A 21,122-nucleotide genomic window follows, 5' to 3' on the forward strand; every position below is an offset into this window, starting at 1 on the left:
GTTAGAAGAAACAGAATAATAACTAGAAAAGCATTTCCTGAAGGAAATACAGTGCATGAAAATGCAAAAATATCATGAGTTCATATGGTTAAATTATTTGCTTGGTAGATAAGGTTTAATATAGATGGAATGACTGAACAGTTAAATAGGTTGATAATTGAAATGGTTAAATTATTTAGGCAGATAGTTGACGATAACTAACAGTTGGAATGGCTCCAATGTTTGCTAGTAGTTATGCTAACTATGTTAAAGATAATAATGTTAACCAAGTAACTATGCTAACTAGGATGCTAACAATGTTAAAATGTTAACTATGTTAACCATATGACTTAGCTAACCTAGCTAATCATTTTTATTAGTTATGATAACTATGCTAATTAGCATGTTAACATGCTAACTATGTTAACCATGTGACTTAGCTAACTTCGCTAATCATTTTTAGCAGCAGTTTTGCAAAAATGCTAACTAGCATGCTAACATGCTAGCATGCTAACTATGCTAACCATGTGACTTAGCTAACTTAGCTAATCATTTTTAGCAGTTTTGCAAAAAATGCTAACTAGCATGCTAGCATGTTAGCATGCTAACTATGCTAACCATGTGACTTAGCTAACTTAGCTAATCATTTTTAGCAGTTTTGCAAAAAATGCTAACTAGCATGCTAGCATGTTAGCATGCTAACTATGCTAACCACGTGACTTAGCTAACTTAGCTAATCATTTTTAGCAATTTTGCAAAAAATGCTAACTAGCATGCTAATATGTTAGCATGCTAACTATGCTAACCACGTGACTTAGCTAACTTAGCTAATCATTTTTAGCAGTTTTGCAAAAAATGCTAACTAGCATGCTAACATGCTAACTATGCTAACCATGTGACTTAGCTAACTTAGCTAATCATTTTCAGTAGTTTTGCAAAAAATGCTAACTAGCATGTTAACATGCTAGCATGCTAACAATGCTAACCACGTGACTTAGCTAACTTAGCTAATAATTTTTAGCAGTTTTGCAAAAAATGCTAACTAGCATGTTAACATGCTAGCATGCTAACTATGCTAACCAAGTTACTAAGCTAACTTAGCTAACTAGCTACAGTGGGTAGGAGTCATAGTTGATGACAAGTAACAGTTACAATGGCTGAACAGTTAAAAAGTTCAGTAGTTTAAAGGGTTAAATTGTTTAACAGTGAAGTATTGTAGTGAGGACTTATTTTGAAACAGTTTTTGGCAGAGGAAGCAGTTGAACAGGATGTGTAGTCTTAATAGGGCCAGTTTGTATGCTTAAAGCCTGAGAATGGCAGTTGATGCAGGTGGCCCGAACACCTGCCATAGGATTCGAATTGCTTAACGGCCGTATTGTGATGTCATAATCTAATGTTAAGTCAATGGGGAAATTTTGATAGTTTTTAATTAATAGTTTAAAAAGTATAAAAGTTACAAAGATGAAAAATACAAAGCCCACATGTCCTAATTAAGACCTACGCGGCAATGTTTGAATGAAGTTTCTACGTTAAACGGTTGAAGCTGCATTAACTGCGTTAGAAGAAGAAGAATAATCAGAAGAATAAGAAGAAAAAGCCTTGGAATAACAGTACAGTGCATTTTCATGCACTGTAATAATACTAGAAAAGCATTTCCTGAAGGAAATACAGTGCATGAAAATGCAAAAATATGATGAGTTCATATGGTTAAATTATTTGCTTGGTAGATAAGGTTTAATATAGTTGGAATGACTAAACAGTTAAATAGGTTGATAATTGAAATGGTTAAATTATTTAGGCAGATAGTTGATGATAACTAACAGTTGGAATGGCTCCAATGTTTTCTAGTAGTTATGCTAACTATGTTAACAAAGATAATAATGTTAACCAAGTTACTATGCTAACTAGCATGCTACCAATGTTAAAATGTTAACTATGCTAATCATATGACTTAGCTAACCTAGCTAATCATTTTTATTAGTTATGATAACTATGCTAATTAGCATGCTAACATGCTAACTATGCTAACCATGTGACTTAGCTAACTTAGCTAATCATTTTTAGCAGTTTTGCTAATAATGCTAACTAGCATGCTAACATGTTAGCATGCTAACTATGCTAACCACGTGACTTGGCTAACTTAGCTAATCATTTTTAGCAGTTTTGCTAAAAATGCTAATTAGCATGCTAATTAGCATGCTAACATGCTAGCATGTTAACTATGCTAACCATGTGACTTAGCTAACTTAGCTAATCATTTTTAGCAGTTTTGCAAAAAATGCTAACTAGCATGCTAACATGTTAGCATGCTAACTATGCTAACCATGTGACTTAGCTAACTTAGCTAATCATTTTTAGCAGTTTTGCTAAAAATGCTAACTATAGCATGCTAACTATGCTAACCATGCTAACTAGCTACAGTAGGTAGGAGTCATAGTTGATGACAAGTAACAGTTACAATGGCTGAACAGTTAAAAAGTTCAGTAGTTTAAAGGGTTAAATTGTTTAACAGTGAAATATTGTAGTGAGGACTTTTATTTTGAAACAGTTTCTGGCAGAGGAAGCAGTTGAACAGGATGTGTAGTCTTAATAGGGCCAGTTTGTATGCTTAAAGCCTGAGAATGGCAGTTGAAACAGGTGGCCCGAACACCTGCCATAGGATTCTAATTGCTTAACGGCCGTATTGTGATGTCATAATCATAATGTTAAGTCAATGGGGAAATTTTGATTAGTTTTTATTTAATAGTTTAAAAAGTATAAAAGTTACGAAGCTGAAAAATACATAGCACCCATGTCCTAAGTAAGACCTACGTAACATAGTTTGAATGAAGTTTCTACGTTAAACGGTTGAAGCTGCATTAAGTGCGTTAGAAGAAGAATAAGAATAAGAACTAGAAAACGCAATTCCAGGGAATTACGAGTGCATGAAAATGCACAACATATGGTGTGAAATATATTGTTAAAACAGATGATGTGCTAATTGGCAACCAACATGATGAGGTTTAATATAGTTGGAATGACTGAACTAGGTAGATGAGGTTTAATATAGTTGGGATGACTGAACAGTTAAATAGGTGGATAGTTTAAAAGGTTAAACTATTTGCTAGGTAGATGAGGTTTTAAAAGGTTAAATTATTTGCTAGATAGATGAGGTTTAATATAGTTGGAATGACTGAACAGTTAAAAAGGTGGATAGTTTAAAAGGTTAAATTATTTACTAGGTAGATGAGGTTTAATGTAGTTGGAATGACTGAACTAGGTAGATGAGGTTTAAAGTTGGAATGACTGAACAGTTAAATAGGTGGATAGTTTAAAAGGTTAAATTATTTGCTAGGTAGATGAGGTTTAATATAGTTGGAATGACTGAACAGTTAAATAGGTGGATAGTTTAAAAGGTTAAACTATTTGCTAGGTAGATGAGGTTTAATATAGTTGGAATGACTGATCTAGGTAGATGAGTTTTAATATAGTTGGAATGACTGAACCATTAAATAGGTGGATGGTTTAAAAGGTTAAATTATTTGCTAGGTAGATGATGTTTAATATAGTTGGAATAACTGAACTAGGTAGACGAGGTTTAAAATAGTTGGAATGACTGAACAGTTAAATAGGTGGATGGTTTAAAAGGTTAAATTATTTGCTAGGTAGATGATGTTTAATATAGTTGGAATGACTGAACTAAGTAGACGAGGTTTAATATAGTTGGAATGACTGAACAGTTAAATAGGTGGATAGCTTAAAAGGTTAAACTATTTGCTAGATAGATGAGGTTTAATATAGTTGGAATGACTGAACAGTTAAATAGGTGGATAGTTTAAAAGGTTAAATTATTTACTAGGTAGATGAGGTTTAATGTAGTTTGAATGACTGAACTAGGTAGACGAGGTTTAATATAGTTGGAATGACTGAACAGTTAAATAGGTGGATGGTTTAAAAGGTTAAATTATTTGCTAGGTAGATGATGTTTAATATAGTTGGAATGACTGAACTAGGTAGATGAGGTTTAATATAGTTGGAATGACTGAAAAGTTAAATAGGGGGATAGTTTAAAAGGTTAAATTATTTGCTAGGTAGATGAGGTTTAATATAGTTGGAATGACTGAACTAGGAAGACGAGGTTTAATATAGTTGGAATGACTGAACAGTTAAATAGGTGGATAGTTTAAAAGGTTAAACTATTTGCTAGATAGATGAGGTTTAATATAGTTGGAATGACTGAACAGTTAAATAGGTGGATAGTTTAAAAGGTTAAATTATTTGCTAGGTAGATGAGGTTTAATATAGTTGGAATGACTGAACTAGGTAGATGAGGTTTAATATAGTTGGAATGACTGAACTAGGTAGATGAGGTTTAATATAGTTGGAATGACTGAACTAGGTAGATGAGGTTTAATATAGTTGGAATGACTGAACAGTTAATTAGGTGGATATTTTAAAAGGTTAAACTATTTGCTAGATAGATGAGGTTTAATATAGTTGGAATGACTGAACAGTTTCTAAGGCTTATAGCATAGAATGAGACTGTATGCTTAAAGCCTGAGAAACTGACAGTTGATCAAGGTGGCCTGGCCACCTGGCACAATATTCTAATTGCTATGATGTCATAAAGCCTGAGAAACTCAGTTGATCCAGGTGGCCTGGCCAGAGCCATATATGAGCCATCCAGGTGGCCTGAACACCTGGCATAGGATTCTAATTGCTATTGTGATGTCATAATCTAATGTTAAGTCAATGGGGAAATTTTAGTAGTTTTTAATTAATAGTTTAAAAAGTATAAAAGTTACAAAGTTGAAAAATACATAGCTGAAGTCACATAAGTAAGACCTACGCAACGCAGTTTGAATGAAGTTTCTAAGTTAAACGGTTGAAGCTGTATTAAACGCACAAAAAGCGTTAGAAGAAGAATAATAATAATATTAATAATATTAAGAATAATTCGGATAACAGTAGAGTGCATTTTCATGCACTCTAATAAGAAGCCTAGGAAGAACAGTATAGTGCATTTTCATGCACTATAATAATAATAAAATGCCTTGGAATAACAGTACAGTGCATTTTCATGCACTGTAATAAGAAGCCTAGGAAGAACAGTACAGTGCATTTTCATGCACTGTAATAATAAAATGCCTTGGAATAACAGTACAGTGCATTTTCATGCACTATAATAAGAAGACTTGGAAGAACAGTACAGTGCATTTTCATGTACTGTAATAAGAACTAGAAAAGCATTTCCTGAAGGAAATATAGTGCATGAAAATTCAAAAATATGATGAGTTCATATGGTTAAATTATTTGCTTGGTAGATAAGGTTTAATATAGTTGGAATGACTGAACAGTTAAATAGGTTGATAATTGAAATGGTTAAATTATTTAGGCAGATAGTTGACGATAACTAACAGTTGGATTGGCTCCAATGTTTGCTAGCAGTTATGCTAACTATGTTAACAAAGATAATAATGTTAACCAAGTTACTATGCTAACTAGCATGCTAACAATGTTAAAATGTTAACTATGCTAACCATATGACTTAGCTAACCTAGCTAATAATTTATATTAGTTATGCTAACTATGCTAACTAGCATGTTAACATGCTAATTATGCTAACCATGTGACTTAGCTAACTTTGCTAATCATTTTTAACAGTTATGCCAACTATGCTAACTAGCATGTTAGCATGCTAACTATGCCAACCATGTGACTTAGCTAACTTTGCTAATCATATTTAGCAGTTATGCTAACTATGCTAACTAGCATGCTAACATGTTAGCATGCTAACTATGCTAACCATGTGACTTAGCTAACTTAGCTAATCATTTTTAACAGTTTTGCCAAAAATGCTAACTAGCATGCTAACATGCCAACTATATTAACCATGTTACTTAGCTAACTTAGCTAATCATTTTTAGCAGTTTTGCTAAAAATGCTAACGAGCATGTTAGCATGCTAGCATGCTACCATGCTAGCATGCTAACTATGTTAACCATGCTAACTAGCCACAGTGGGTAGGAGTCATAGTTGATGACAAGTAACAGTTACAATGGCTAAACAGTTAAAAAGATGATAAGGTAGATAAGGTTTACTATAGTTGGAATGACTGAACAGTTAAATAGGTTGATAATTGAAATGGTTAAATTATTTAGGCAGATAGTTGACGATAACTAACAGTTGGAATGGCTCCAATTTTTGCTAGTAGTTATGCTAACTATGTTAAAGATAATAATGTTAACCAAGTAACTATGCTAACTAGCATGCTAACAATATTAAAATGTTAACTATGTTAACCATATGACTTAGCTAACCTAGCTAATAATTTTTATTAGTTATGATAACTATGCTAATTAGCATGCTAACATGCTAATTATGCTAACCATGTGACTTAGCTAACTTAGCTAATCATTTTTAGTAGTTTTGCTAAAAATGCTAACTAGCATGCTAACATGTTAGCATGCTAACTATGCTAACCATGTGACTTAGCTAACTTAGCTTATCATTTTTAGCAGTTTTATAAAAAATGCTAACTAGCATGCTAACATGCTAGCATGCCAACTATGCTAACCATGTGACTTAGCTAACTTAGCTAATCATTTTTAGCAGTTTTATAAAAAATGCTAACTAGCATGCTAACATGTTAGCATGCTAACTATGCTAACCATGTGACTTAGCTAACTTAGCTAATCATTTTTAGCAGTTTTGCTAAAAATGCTAACTAGCATGCTAACATGCTAACTATGCTAACTATGATAACCATGCTAACTAGCTACAGTGGGTAGGAGTCATAGTTGATGACAAGTAACAGTTACAATGGCTGAACAGTTAAAAAGTTCAGTAGTTTAAAGGGTTAAATTGTTTAACAGTGAAATATTGTAGTGAGGACTTTTATTTTGAAACAGTTTTTGGCAGAGGAAGCAGTTGAACAGGATGTGTAGTCTTAATAGGGCCAGTTTGTATGCTTAAAGCCTGAGACTGGCAGTTGATGCAGCTGGCCCGAACACCTGCCATAGGATTCTAATTGCTTAACGGCTCTATTGTGATGTCATCAGCCCATGTTAAGTCTATGGGGAAATTTTGAACAGTTTTTAATTAATAGTTTAAAAAGTATAAAAGTTACAAAGCTGAAAAATACAAAGCACCCATGTCCTAAGTAAGACCTACGTAACATAGTTTGAATGAAGTTTCTACGTTAAGCGGTTGAAGCTGCATTAATTGCGTTAGAAGAAGAAGAATAAGAAGCCTAGGAAGAACAGTACAGTGCATTTTCATGCACTGTAATAAAATGCCTTGGAATAACAGTACAGTGCATTTTCATGCACTGTAATAATAAAATGCCTTGGAATAACAGTACAGTGCATTTTCATGCACTGTAATAAGAAATTTTGGAAGAACAGTATAGTGCATTTTCATGCACTATAATAAGAAGCCTAGGAAGAACAGTATAGTGCATTTTCATGCACTATAATAATAATAAAATGCCTTGGAATAACAGTACAGTGCATTTTCATGCACTGTAACTAGAAAAGCATTTCCTGAAGGAAATACAGTGCATGAAAATGCAAAAAATATGATGTAAAATATCATACAGAGTAAAAACAAACTATATTGGTTGCTAGGTAGATGAGGTTTAATATAGTTGGAGTGACTGAACAGTTAAATAGGTGGATAGTTTATATGGTTAAATGATTTGCTTGGTAGATAAGGTTTAATATAGTTGGAATGATTGAACGGTTAAATAGGTGGATAATACTTAACTTAGTTAACTTAGCTAATGTTTTCATTTTTAGTAGTTATGCTAACTAGCATGTTAGCAATGCTAACATGCTAACTATGTTAACCATGTGACTTAGCTAACCTAGCTAATCATTTTTAGCAGTTTTGCTAACTATGCTAACTAGCATGTTAACATGTTAGCATGCTAACCATTTTACTTAGCTAACTTAACTAATCATTTTTAACAGTTTTGCTAAAAATGTTAACTAGCATGCTAACATGCTAGCATGCTAACTATGCTAACCATGTGACTTAGCTAACCTAGCTAATAATTTTTAGCAGTTTTGCTAACTATGCTAACTAGCATGTTAACATGTTAGCATGCTAACCATTTTACTTAGCTAACTTAACTAATCATTTTTAACAGTTTTGCTAAAAATGCTAACTAGCATGTTAACATGCTAGCATGCTAACTATGCTAACCATGTGACTTAGCTAACTTAGCTAATCATTTTTAGCAGTTTTGCTAAAAATGCTAACTAGCATGCTAACATGTTAGCATGCTAACTATGTTAACCATGCTAACTAGCTACAGTGGGTAGGAGTCATAGTTGATGACAAGTAACAGTTACAATGGCTGAACAGTTAAAAAGTTCAGTAGTTTAAAGGGTTAAATTGTTTAACAGTGAAATATTGTAGTGAGGACTTTTATTTTGAAACAGTTTTTGGCAGAGGAAGCAGTTGGACAGGATGTGTAGTCTTAATAGGGCCAGTTTGTATGCTTAAAGCCTGAGACTGGCAGTTGATGCAGCTGGCCCGAACACCTGCCATAGGATTCTAATTGCTTAACGGCAGTCTTAATAGAGCCATATTGTATGCTTAAAGCCTGAGACAGAGTATATAGTTTAAAAGTTAAATGTAGATAGTGTAATGGATGTTGATAGACAGAAAGTTGAATGGATGTTGATAGGCAGATTGTTTAATGGATGTTGATGGATAGTTTAATGGGTGGATGAGTGAATGGTTTGAAGAGGATGAATGGATAGAAAGTTGGAGGAAATGTGTCTTATATCCTTGTAGAATGGATAGACAGAGAGAGTTGGTCTAGTTCAGTAGAAAGCAGTTGATACAGGTGCAATCAGTTGAACTGATTCTTTGATGGGGCCTAGATGAGCAGCTGGAAGATGATACCAGGTGCAAATCAAGTTAATTAGTCCATTGTGATGTCATCAGCCCATGTTAAGTCTATGGGGAAATTTTGAGCAGTTTTTAATTAATAGTTTAAAAAGTATAAAAGTTACAAAGATGAAAAATACAAAGCCCACATGTCATAAGTAAGACCTACGCAACGCAGTTTGAATGAAGTTTCTACGTTTAACGGTTGAAGCTGCATTAACTGCGTTAGAAGAAGAAGAAGAAGAAGAAGAAGAAGAAGCCTAGGAAGAACAGTAGAGTGCATTTTCATGCACTCTCATAAGAAGAAGAAGCCTAGGAAGAACAGTAGAGTGCATATTCATGCACTCTAACTAGAAAAGCATTTCCTGAAGGAAATATAGTGCATGAAAATGCAAAAATATGATGAGTTCATATGTTTAAATGATTTGCTTGGTAGATAAGGTTTAATATAGTTGGAATGACTGAACAGTTAAATAGGTTGATAATTGAAATGGTTAAATTATTTAGGCAGATAGTTGACGATAACTAACAGTTGGAATGGCTCCAATGTTTGCTAGCAGTTATACTAACTATGTTAACAAAGATAATAATGTTAACCAAGTTACTATGCTAACTAGCATGCTAACAATGTTAACTATGCTAACCATATGACTTAGCTAACCTAGCTAATCATTTTTATTAGTTATGCTAACTAGGCTAACTAGCATGCTAACATGTTAGCATGCTAACTATGCTAACCATGTGACTTAGCTAACTTAGCTAATCATTTTTTGCAGTTTTGCTAAAAATGCTAACTAGCATGTTAACTATGCTAACCATGTGACTTAGCTAACTTAGCTAATCATTTTTAGCAGTTTTGCTAAAAATGCTAACTAGCATGCTAACATGCTAGCATGCTAGCAGAGACGGTTGATAAAGCGAGACGATTCACAGAAGGGTTCTTCCTGTTCCCCTATAGAGTGTGCAAGTGACGCCACTTCCACTTGCCTCCATGGGACCTATCTTTCAAAAAATTTTGAACGCCAGTCTATGGCGAAAAAGAAATTCTTTTCTGGTCCCGGTTGACTTGTGCCTTGAATTACCCATATGATGTTTGTCAATTTTAAAGACAATTTTTCATGTAAAGACATTTGCAGTTTGTTTCTTAACTATTGAATTACAACATTGTGAAAGATCGTAATTCCAACGACTACAAACCCATCAGTCGCGCTAGTGACGTTAGCTCATTCACAGCCACACTAGATGTACAAGCATACCAGCAACAGGTCTTAATTGGGCTTTCCTTGCCAATGAAAATACCATGAGTCAGAAGATTAAACACATCAGGTAAGTTGTATTCGTCCATAGACTGTACATTACATACTGTTAAGTGACAGCAGGCAGCAAGATGCAACCGTTAACTAGCATAACAGCTATCAGCTAGCTTCTAATCTTATCGTTTCATTACGTTGGTGACGTACATCGTTCGAGACGAGAGATGTAGTCCACTGAGCGGATTTGTACAAAACCAACATAACTTTTGAAGTCTATCGAACAACAGTACTTTCTTGACGTGAAAAATTACCTTTTAAATTCACACACATCATATGTGAAATTCGTGGCACAATTCAAACTGGACCAAAAAATAATTGTTATCTCTCCATTAACTCAGTTCATATTTTTTTTAAAGACAGGTCCCTTGTAGCGGAAGTAAAACGGAAGTCACTGGCACACTCTATGACGTAGGGTTCATTAGCACCACGCCTTTTTAGGAGACTAGCGAGAGATTCTTTACACTTTGGCCCTATGGAAGAAATCATTTTTGATTTCTTAATTATACAGCTCGAGATTGTACATTTTAATGCATTTTCTGTAATTCACATGTGTTCCTTACATTCTGACACCGACATGGCGTTTTTCAGATGAACAGTTAAGGAGAAAAACGACTTTGTTTGCCACTTGTCTGTCTGTTTCTGTAACCCACTGGCACGCGATCTACTAAGTAGCCGAAGGTTCTCTGGAATAAGTTACCGTTGCTTACCACTTCGATGTTGATCACTCAATCGCGAAAATGCCTAAACTTTGGGTGCATAAACAGACACCTTTCTGTCTTCTCCTTCCCTAAGGACGTAGACATGTACGTACCGTCATATCAGCATCGTTTTTGATGTCTGGATTGCGTTCAAATAGGCTGTATAGCAGACGGCCATACACATAAACTAGGGCAGTTGTTCTCAACCTTTTTTTAGTGATGTACCCCGTGAAATATTTTTTCAGCCAAGTAGCCTTCCCGCTAACAAGCGCAAAGCATTTTTAGTTGAGAAAAAAAAAAGATTTAAAACAGAGCACTGTGCCATCAGTGTCTAATTTATTAAACTTTGGAACTAATAAACACATACAAAATTCAAACATTTGGAACATTTTAATAATCCATGACTACATTTATTGCAAATTATTTGTATATTTTTAAATATCACGTACCACTGTACTATAGTATTGCATATTATTGTTTAACAAGTAGGTCATATCACATAATAATCTGGACAGCCAGGGGTGCGTTTCCCAAAACCATAGTTTGCATTGCAACCAACAAAGTAGCTAACTTAGTTAGCAACTATGGTTATGGGAAACGTGCCCCTGGTTAACAAGTTGCTAACTAGCACACCTAACCAGAGGTCTGCTTTCTCAATTAGCCTTACCTCTGATGTTTGATAAAGTAGCGCCAATCGATGTATCCCACAGCGCCGCCACACGGCCATATCTTTAGGCCTACTACCCACGCAAATTACAATGGAAATACAATAGGCCTACACCACTTATTTTTTCATTGACATAAGGCTAAAAATATGATGAACACTGGCATTTCTCTTTCAGATACCATATTATTGAACTAGTAGAAGAAAGAGGTAGCTTGTTAATATAAGGAGTGCCGACTTGTCCATCCGATCCAAACAAGTAAACCTGAGGAAAGGAGGGTATAAAGTGTGTGAGGCTAACTTTGAATGGTATGGTTTTATTTGAAATTCACATTTTCAACAAATCCCACAATTTAACACCTGCATACATAGCCACATTCTGCAGTCTACCCACAAGGAAAAGAATAGCACAACTGCCCTAAACCCCCTCCATCAACTGCCAGTAGATGTGTCCTGCATTGAGTGGTAGTTAAGCATTTACAAAACTAAATACTGTTATTGTCTTTGAATTAACTAACATCCTGAATGGAGTGTAGGAAAGCAGGATCTCTTCGTTTGGTTGGATGAAGGTTGAAGTCATATGGCCAGCATTTACAGCACCTAAAACAGAGACAACACCACGCAAAGTAAAAAAAAAAAAACATCATGAATTACAATTGTGTTCTTATGTTCTTGAAATTAAGTTACTACACCTGCACATTGCTTTGCTTAATATGATCCTTCCTACTATAAATGCTGTGATAACACAATAGGACTGAAGACCATGATACAGCTGGAGAGGCTGCCAAGTTAGGCAAATACTACAACTGACTTCTTTGAGGCCATGAACAGGCTTTTTGATGTCTTAAATTGACGGTATAAATGTCTATTCAAATCCCCTACTCCAGTTTTAGCATCAGTCAAATTTGATTACACTTGATTACAAACACAAACACTTACTTCTCAGGCGCATCTCTGACCCCAATCCATGGCGTCGTCCTATAGGACCACAAAGCAGACATCAGATCCACCATCTTACGGAGAGCCTTCAGTGGATTGAGTCTTGGACCTTCAGGTTGCTAGAGAACAATACATATAGTGCAGCAATCATTCTCAGTGTGTTAACTAATGTTGAATAATAGATCTTTTTTTCCATACAGAGGGAATTTTAAATCTAGTTAATGGGGAGTTTTACATAGCCTAGTGTAAACCTATAGGTTATTATTTATTTGGCGTACCTATAAGGCTTTTTACCTTATCAAAAGTGAGGGGGACGACTGATCTCTTCAACACTGCGGGGGATTTGGCGCTTGTCACTGTGTGTGTGACCGAAGCGGAATGGGAGAATGCGTGTAACAAAAAACAAACAAAAAAGTTTATGAGCGATTTACGCGCAAATGGGAGAATCCAATGAAAATGACAATGAAGCACTAAACAGATGCTGAAAACAGCACTGGTATTTCGCACGGCAAAAGTGTGTGTGTGTGGGTGTTTTGTAAGAATTTAAGAAATGTTTGTATATTTTAACTTTTAAATGCATCAATCAGGTGCACTTTCAAAATAAATTCAGAGGTCAGACTTGCTTATTTTTATAGAAATATTTGTGCTGTACCCTAAGCTATTTTGCACTTCAGAATTATAACCATGCACACACAGGTGGAATAGTTATAGTGATATTGTAATAAGTTCACAACCACAAAAACATATGCTACATTTCACAGTTCAGAAATGTTCAAAAATGTGTGTACATTTCAGCACTCCATGAAATTATGCAGAAGTGGTCACCTGTGTTATTCAGCTAGTTTATTTAAGATAATATATTGGTCATTGTAATGGCCATAGCCTATAGCCTACATGCTATTCCTTTTTCAGGATGTAGCCTACCCATATCTGCATGATGTGAATGTTTGCATATGGCTTATGTCAGGCTTTATATCAATATTTGTGTCTCGTTATTTGATTTTCTTCATATTTTTGTATTAATGTCACTAGGAAGCATGCCAATATAAATATATTCATTTATCTGTAATGGGATTGGCTGGAACCTGACAATATAAGAACCATGATAGTGGGATAATCTATGGCTGAGCAATTTACAAAAATGTATGTAGGCCTACTGACAAGTAGTTTACATTAGAATACATTATAATTTCGCCCCAATGAGGCTATGTAGAAATGTGTTGCAATTTCAAAACCGGATTACTCAGGAACCACTTATTGCACAGAGGCATGCTTTATATCCTCGTATTCGGTAGGTTTGCTGTTTATTGTGAAATAGGGTTTTCCACGTGTTGTGTGAAGGGTTAGTGAAATATTAAACCGAGAGTAATGGGTAAATGCAAATATGATTAGCCTAAATTGCACGTCGGTTCAATGTTAATTCTCTCGCGAAGCATTTATCACAGCAACTTGGCGCTAATATCATTGGAAAGCTTAGATTCCGCACGTTCACATGATGTGTGATATCATATGTATAGGTTTAGTTTAGTTGAACCTCATCTGCCAGGTATTTGACCTACCAGGTTGACACAGCGTGAAAAATACTCAATAATACTCAAAGCATACCTGAAGCCGGGGAAATGCGGGGGGATGCGCCTGGGATGGCTTCTGAAGTAGCATCGCAAATGAGAGAACATTTTGAAAATTCCAGACAGGGGGTGCTCTTGAACCCTCTCACCGTCTCTGAAAGCATAACCGTGGCTCAACAGGTAGATCTATAGATAGGCTAAACTCATTTTTCAGGCATCTGACCGACCGGGTTGACACTTCAGCGTGAGAAATCGGGGGTGTGGCGTGTGAGCGTGTGAAACTAATCAAATGCGTGTGTCTCACGGCCAATGCGTGAGAGTTGGCACCTATGAGTTACAGAGTTTCATAGTGACAGGCTGTTGGTCGAAACATGTTGGCCAATGCAGCCAAAAAGGCTTTTCCTTGGAGTGCCTTTTGTAGAATTAGTTTCAACTTTATTTTGGTAGTGTTTCATGAAGTCTTCAGGTCTGATTGTTTAGTAGCCTATATGAAATTATATTTGATATGTTTAACTTTGAAAGTCTGTAACTTGTATAGGGCAATTCCACGCAAAACTGTCACATCCATAATGCCAACTAAATACCATGGCATTGTGTTGGTGTTATGGATGTTACAGTTTTGCGTGGAATTGCCCTATACATTTGAATGGCCACAAGAGCGGACAGTTACAGAACACAGTCTATGTACATAGCATTGACTTATCCTCTGAATAACACAGGTTCAAGTTCATTCCTCCCTGTCATTGCGGGTTCATCCTCACCATCCATAGCGTCCTTCTGCTCGTCCAACAACTGGGGAGAGAATTAGCAAACATGACGTTCATTTTAGTGCTGCTTGATAAGGGTCTGTGCAAGACCATCCGAGAAAAACCACTCAGAACTGATGTAACGTTATTCAACACAATCGTTGAGCGCCACCCTGACTACACATTTGCCATCAGAGACAAACTTAATACAAAAATATGTAATGTGCAGGATCGGGGCAGAGATCAGTAGAGAAAATCGTCGCGTCATCGAGGACAGACAGAGAATATGGCGTAAAACTAGCAGCTAAATGTTTCACTACGCTAGGCTGATAATAAAATTCAGTGCACCAACAACTGTGTAGCTACATACCGGTACTCATTTTTTACTAGCAGCTAAACACATTTCAAAACTGCTAAATCAATGTCGCTTGCAGTAGATCTGATCCACAAGCTATAGTGATGCCGATTTAGGTAGAGCAAATATCAGGTTCATAAATTATCTTTGTAGCCTAACTACCAAATTAATCTGGTAGCTAGTGCCTCAGCTAGCTCTGCTATCGGTATCAGATGGTTAGCTAACGTCAGACATTCTCTGCTAACTAACATTCATGACGGCGATACGAGATAATAATAATGTTATTACCTAAACTCCGCAGACATTTTACTACATAGATAACTCGTTACACAGACACAGACTAATCACAAATACCTTGCCACATTTCAAACTGCCACTTACCTGGAAATCAGACTGCATCTTGCCACGACGATGTACCAAATTCAGTCACCCAGGCCAGCTCCAGTTGGTCACAGCAAGAGAGAGGCGCGAAAATGAAAAATCTTTGACGTTTTCATCAACGAGGTAGCGTCAGCGCATTCTGACCACGCCTTTTTAGGAGGCAGGAACTGTGTACAATTCCATTCCATTGTAGAAGCCTGTGCTGCTTTATCTTTGTATATTAAGGATCTTTGATGCTAGTATGCTAACTATGCTAACCATGCTAACTAGCTACAGTGGGTAGGAGTCATAGTTGATGACAAGTAATAGTTACAATGGCTAAACAGTTAAAAAGTTAAGTAGTTTAAAGGGTTAAATTGTTTAACAGTGAAATATTGTAGTGAGGACTTTTATTTTGAAACAGTTTTTGGCAGAGGAAGCAGTTGAATAGGGTGTGTAGTCTTAATAGGGCCAGTTTGTATGCTTAAAGCCTGAGAATGGCAGTTGATGCAGCTGGCCCGAACACCTGCCATAGGATTGTAATTGCTGTGATGTCATAAAGGCCCAATGTTAAGTCAATGGGGAAATTTGTAATAGTTTTTAATTAATAGTTTAAAAAGTATAAAAGTTACAAAGATGAAAAATACATAGCACTCTTATCCCAAGTAAGACCTACGTAACAAAGTTTGAATGAAGTTTCTACGTTAAACGGTTGAAGCTGCATTAAACGCGTTAGCGGAAGAATAAGAATAAGAAGCCTAGGAAGAACAGTACAGTGCATTTTCATGCACTGTAACTAGAGAATGTAATTCCAGGGAATTACGAGTGCATGAAAATGAAGCTAGGACACACATAGCATAGCTTAATAAAAGTTGATAGTTTCGAAGTAGACAGTTTAAAAGTTGAATGTAGATAGTTTAACAGTTGTTAATAGACAGATAGTTTAATAGACATATAGTTCAATGAATGTTGAAAGTTTAAAAGTTAAATGTAGATGTTGACAGACTGATAGTTTAATGTGTGTTGATAGACAAATAGTTTAAAGGCTCTATATAGGTAGATAGTTGACGATAACTGACAGTTGGAATGGCTCTAATGTTTGCTAGCAGTTATGCTAACCAAGCTAATTATTTTGACCAAGTTACTTAGTTAACTTAGCTCATGTTTTCTAGCAGTTTTAGAAAAAATGCTAACAATGCTAACATGCTAACTATGTTAACCATGTGACTTAGCTAACTTAGCTAATAATTTTAGCAGTTATGAGGTAGATGAGGTTTTAAAAGGTTAAATTATTTGCTAGATAGATGAGGTTTAATATAGTCGGAATGACTGAACAGTTAAATAGGTGGATAGTTTAAAAGGTTAAATTATTTACTAGGTAGATGAGGTTTAATGTAGTTGGAATGACTGAACTAGGTAGACGAGGTTTAATATAGTTGGAATGACTGAACAGTTAAATAGGTGGATGGTTTAAAAGGTTAAATTATTTGCTAGGTAGATGATGTTTAATATAGTTGGAATGACTGAACAGTTAAATAGGTGGATGGTTTAAAAGGTTAAATTATTTGCTAGGTAGATGATGTTTAATATGGTTGGAATGACTGAACTAGGTAGATGAGGTTTAATATAGTTGGAATGACTGAACAGTTAAATAGGTGGATAGTTTAAATGGTTAAATTATTTGCTAGGTAGATGAGTTTTAATATAGTTGGAATGACTGAACTAGGTAGACGAGGTTTAATATAGTTGGAATGACTGAACTAGGTAGCCTAGATGAGGTTTAATATAGTTGGAATGACTGAACAGTTAAATAGGTGGATGGTTTAAAAGGTTAAATTATTTGCTAGGTAGATGAGGTTTAATATAGTTGGAATGACTGGACAGTTAAATAGGTGGATAGTTTAAAAGGTTAAATTATTTGCTAGGTAGATGAGGTTTAATATAGTTGGAATGACTGAACTAGGTAGATGAGGTTTAATATAGTTGGAATGACTGAACTAGGTAGCCTAGATGAGGTTTAATATAGTTGGAATGACTGAACAGTTAAATAGGTGGATAGTTTAAAAGGTTAGATTATTTGCTAGTTAGATGAGGTTTAATATAGTTGGAATGACTGAACTAGGTAGATGAGGTTTAATATAGTTGGAATTACTGAACAGTTAAATAGGTGGAAATGGTTAAATTATTTAATAGGGAATTATTGTAGCGGGGACTTTTATTTTGAAACAGTTGTGGACAGAGGAAACAGTTGAACAGAATGTATAGTCTTAATAGAATGAGACTGTATGCTTAAAGTCTGAGAAACTGACAGTTGATGCAGGTGGCCTGGCCACCTGGCAGAAGATTCTAATTGCTGTGATGTCATAAAGGCCCAATGTTAAGTCAATGGGGAAATTTTGAATAGTTTTTAATTAATAGTTTAAAATGTATAAAAGTTACAAAGATGAAAAATACATAGCACCCATGTCCTAAGTAAGACGTTTCTACGTTAAACGGTTAAAGCTGCATTAACTGCGTTAGAATATAATTTTATAATTTGCTAGGTTACGGGGACGCTGGCGAGACACGCCGCTCCGTCTGGCATCATGTTTTTGTTTGTTTTTATGTAATGTTCGTAATTTTATGTAATGTAATGTTTTTGTATTTATTTGTCAAGTTTAATGTTTTCACCTTTTATTTACGTTATTTTCGATCGTTTTGTGTTATTCTTGGTCCTTTTTTTTTCTGGCTGATAACTAACGGTAACGTTAGTTTCTATTCGACTGGGCTGATGAGCTTGCCTTGACTAGCCGTCCCTCTTCCATCTGACGCTGCACATATCCTCTGTCTGGACTCGTCTGGACGGAAAGATTGCTCAGGGCAATGGGCCTACTCTGCGAGAGATCTGCAGCTGCCACGACCACCGAGCTGCGGCTGACCTGCGAGCTGCCTTAACGTTAACGTAACGGTAGCCTCTGACGCTGGGTGCCTGCAGTCTGGATTGAGTGCTGAGGTGGGGAGCTCTGATGGCGACGTCGGGAGCCATGAAGCAACAAACTTGCTAAAGCCACCGAGCTGCTGATCAGCAGGAAGATCGCCCATCATGACTTCAGACTGTTGTTTTTCCGGTGCTCTGCTCTCCAGACTGCCAGTAAATTCTCTGAGTTGGTCAGTGAACTTTGTTGGTCTTGCATTGGCAGTTTCACGCGGGTCATCATTGCTCTTGGACTTTTTCCAGCCGGTTGGAAATTGGACTAATTTTTAACATGATTTTTATTATTTTATTTATTTATTTTCAATTTGCTGTGTTGTCTGTCTTGTATGTCTTAGTGTCACGGGAACGCTGGCGACTACGCCGCTCCGTCCGGCATCTTTTGTGTTTGTTATTTCTTAAATGTAGTTCTGTCTTGGTGTCACGGGTACGCTGGCGACTACGCCGCTCCGTCCGCTATTGTCTTTGTTAGTCTATGTGTCATTGACAATTTATATGTGGAGCGCTTTGGGTTGCACTCTGTGCACGTTAAATGCGCTATACAAATAAAACTGACTTGACTTGACTTGATAATAATAAGAAGAAGATGACTAGGAAGAACAGTACAGTGCATTTTCATGCACTGTAATAAGAAGAAGCCTTGGAATAACAGTATAGTGCATTTTCATGCACTATAATAAGAATAATTCGGATAACAGTAGAGTGCATTTTCATGCACTCTAATAAATCGGATAACAGTAGAGTGCATTTTCATGCACTCTAATAAGAAGAAGAAGAAGAAGTCTAGGAAGAACAGTACAGTGCATTTTCATGCACTGTAATAAGAAGAAATCGGATAACAGTAGATTGCATTTTCATGCACTCTAAAAATGTTACAAGTATGCAAATGCATATGTTTACGGGCATTTAGGTTTTACTGTGTTGTTTTGTTGTAAAGACATGCAAGGCATTCTTGGCTAAGGTGACCAGATTTCTGAGACAAAATCCGGGGACATTTTCAGTTGAGGAGCGTAAAACATGTAATATTTTAATCTTTGTCAACTTAAAACGGGGACACTGTCCCGGGCGTCACTAGAGCTGCACTAGTCCACAATCCCCCTAGGGGGGTTCGGGGGCATGCTCCCCCGTAAGAAAATTTGGTATATTTTAACGTTTAAATGCATCAATCTGGTGCACTTTGAAAAGAAATTCAGAGGTTAGACTTCATTATTCTTATCTATGGATGGAAATATTTGTGCTGTAGCCTAAACTTGCACTTCAGAATTTTAACCATGCACATACAGGTGGAATAATTATAATATTGCAGTAAGTTATGATATTGCCCAACCACAAAGCATATTTTCTTCACAGTTTCACAGTTAAAGGTCCAAAATAGTATTGGCTACATTTCAGCACTCCATAAAATTATATCCTAGTGGCCGTGTTGTTCAGATAGTTAATCTAGATAGTTATGTTGGTCATTGTAATGCCTATCTTCTTTTTTTTCAGGACAGTCTGTGATCTGAGAATGTATGATAATATTTGTCTTAGGTAGCCTAATGGGGCCTATGTGTTGTCAGTCTTATATCAAGAAAAAATAACTCTCATCTCATGATTTTTTTTCCTTTATATTTTTGTCACTAGGAAGCATACCAGTAGAAATATAGGCTACATTGATATGTGTAGGTGATTGTCTGGAATCTGGCAAATGACAACCATTATGGTGGGATAGGCCTACTCTGGCTAAACAATTTACAAAAAAGTTTGTACTGACATAAATAGTTTACATGAGAATAGGTATACATTATAATTTTGGCCCAAAGTTGGAGACCATGTAGAAATTTGTTGCAATTTCAAAACCGGACTACTCAGGAATCGCTTGTTGTAGGCCTACGCTAGAGTTGTTACATAAGTTCATAGTTAATTTTCTCGCAAACCATTTATCACAGCAACTTGGCGCTAATATCATTGGAAAGCTTAGATTCCGACCGTTCACGTGATATCTGCGTATGATATGTAGCCTATGCTATCTGTGTGACGAGTACTCCGCAATTTTAGTTTAACCTGGACTTGAGCAGCTGGCACGTTCGTGATGAATAGTTTAATAAGTCCCCCGCACAAAGTGGTTTCATTTCAAAGATTCTACCGCGCTGCTATTCCATCAATCAAAATAGCCTACCAGAAATATGGGCATTCTAGAACATCTCTTAGGTCTGAGCTGAGCGCTTGCTTTGACTGGCTTGAGCCTGTACGTGAAGGGTGCGCAACTGTACGTTTGGTCAGTGTTCTCTTTCTTTTTTTTATTCCAATTTGGGGTCTGTCAGTCACAGTGAAAACCGGGGACTTTTCCGGGGACAGCTCCAGCCGGGGACAGGTCACCGAAATCGGGGACTGTCCCCGGAAACCGGGGACGTCTGGTCACCCTATTCTTGGCCGTAATGAACAGTGGTCGGCAGCACTCCATAGGCTACGTATTACTATGAATAGGTGTTTCTGTAAACCTAGGGACAATAAACAGCTATCTCTGTTACAAAAACGAGCTGGTAATCGCTCATTGAAGAGGGAACTATGATAAAAAGATTGTTTTCCTAAAAGCATGGTGTTGACAAAAGAATAAGCAGGAAATGCCACGTTAATCTTAAAGCTACATTGTGTACTTTTTTGAGTTAA

General features: G+C 36.2%; 1 long non-coding RNA gene across 1 annotated transcript; it reads right to left on the reverse strand.

Moving 5' to 3' along the window:
- Nucleotides 1-11,831: 11,831 nt before the first annotated feature.
- Nucleotides 11,832-12,672, reverse strand: LOC143134964 (uncharacterized). Its single transcript, XR_012988741.1, has 2 exons — nucleotides 12,474-12,672; nucleotides 11,832-12,134 (listed from the first exon to the last, which is right to left on the reverse strand). It is a non-coding gene; the product is annotated as an uncharacterized LOC143134964 (long non-coding RNA).
- Between the last annotated feature and the right edge of the window lie 8,450 nt (nucleotides 12,673-21,122).

The sequence above is a fragment of the Alosa pseudoharengus genome, unplaced genomic scaffold (assembly GCF_046254945.1).
Source record: "Alosa pseudoharengus isolate Yale_2024_CS ecotype anadromous, Long Island Sound unplaced genomic scaffold, YU_APseudo_1.1 YU_APseudo_1.1_scf_2, whole genome shotgun sequence".
NCBI lineage: Eukaryota > Metazoa > Chordata > Actinopteri > Clupeiformes > Clupeidae > Alosa > Alosa pseudoharengus.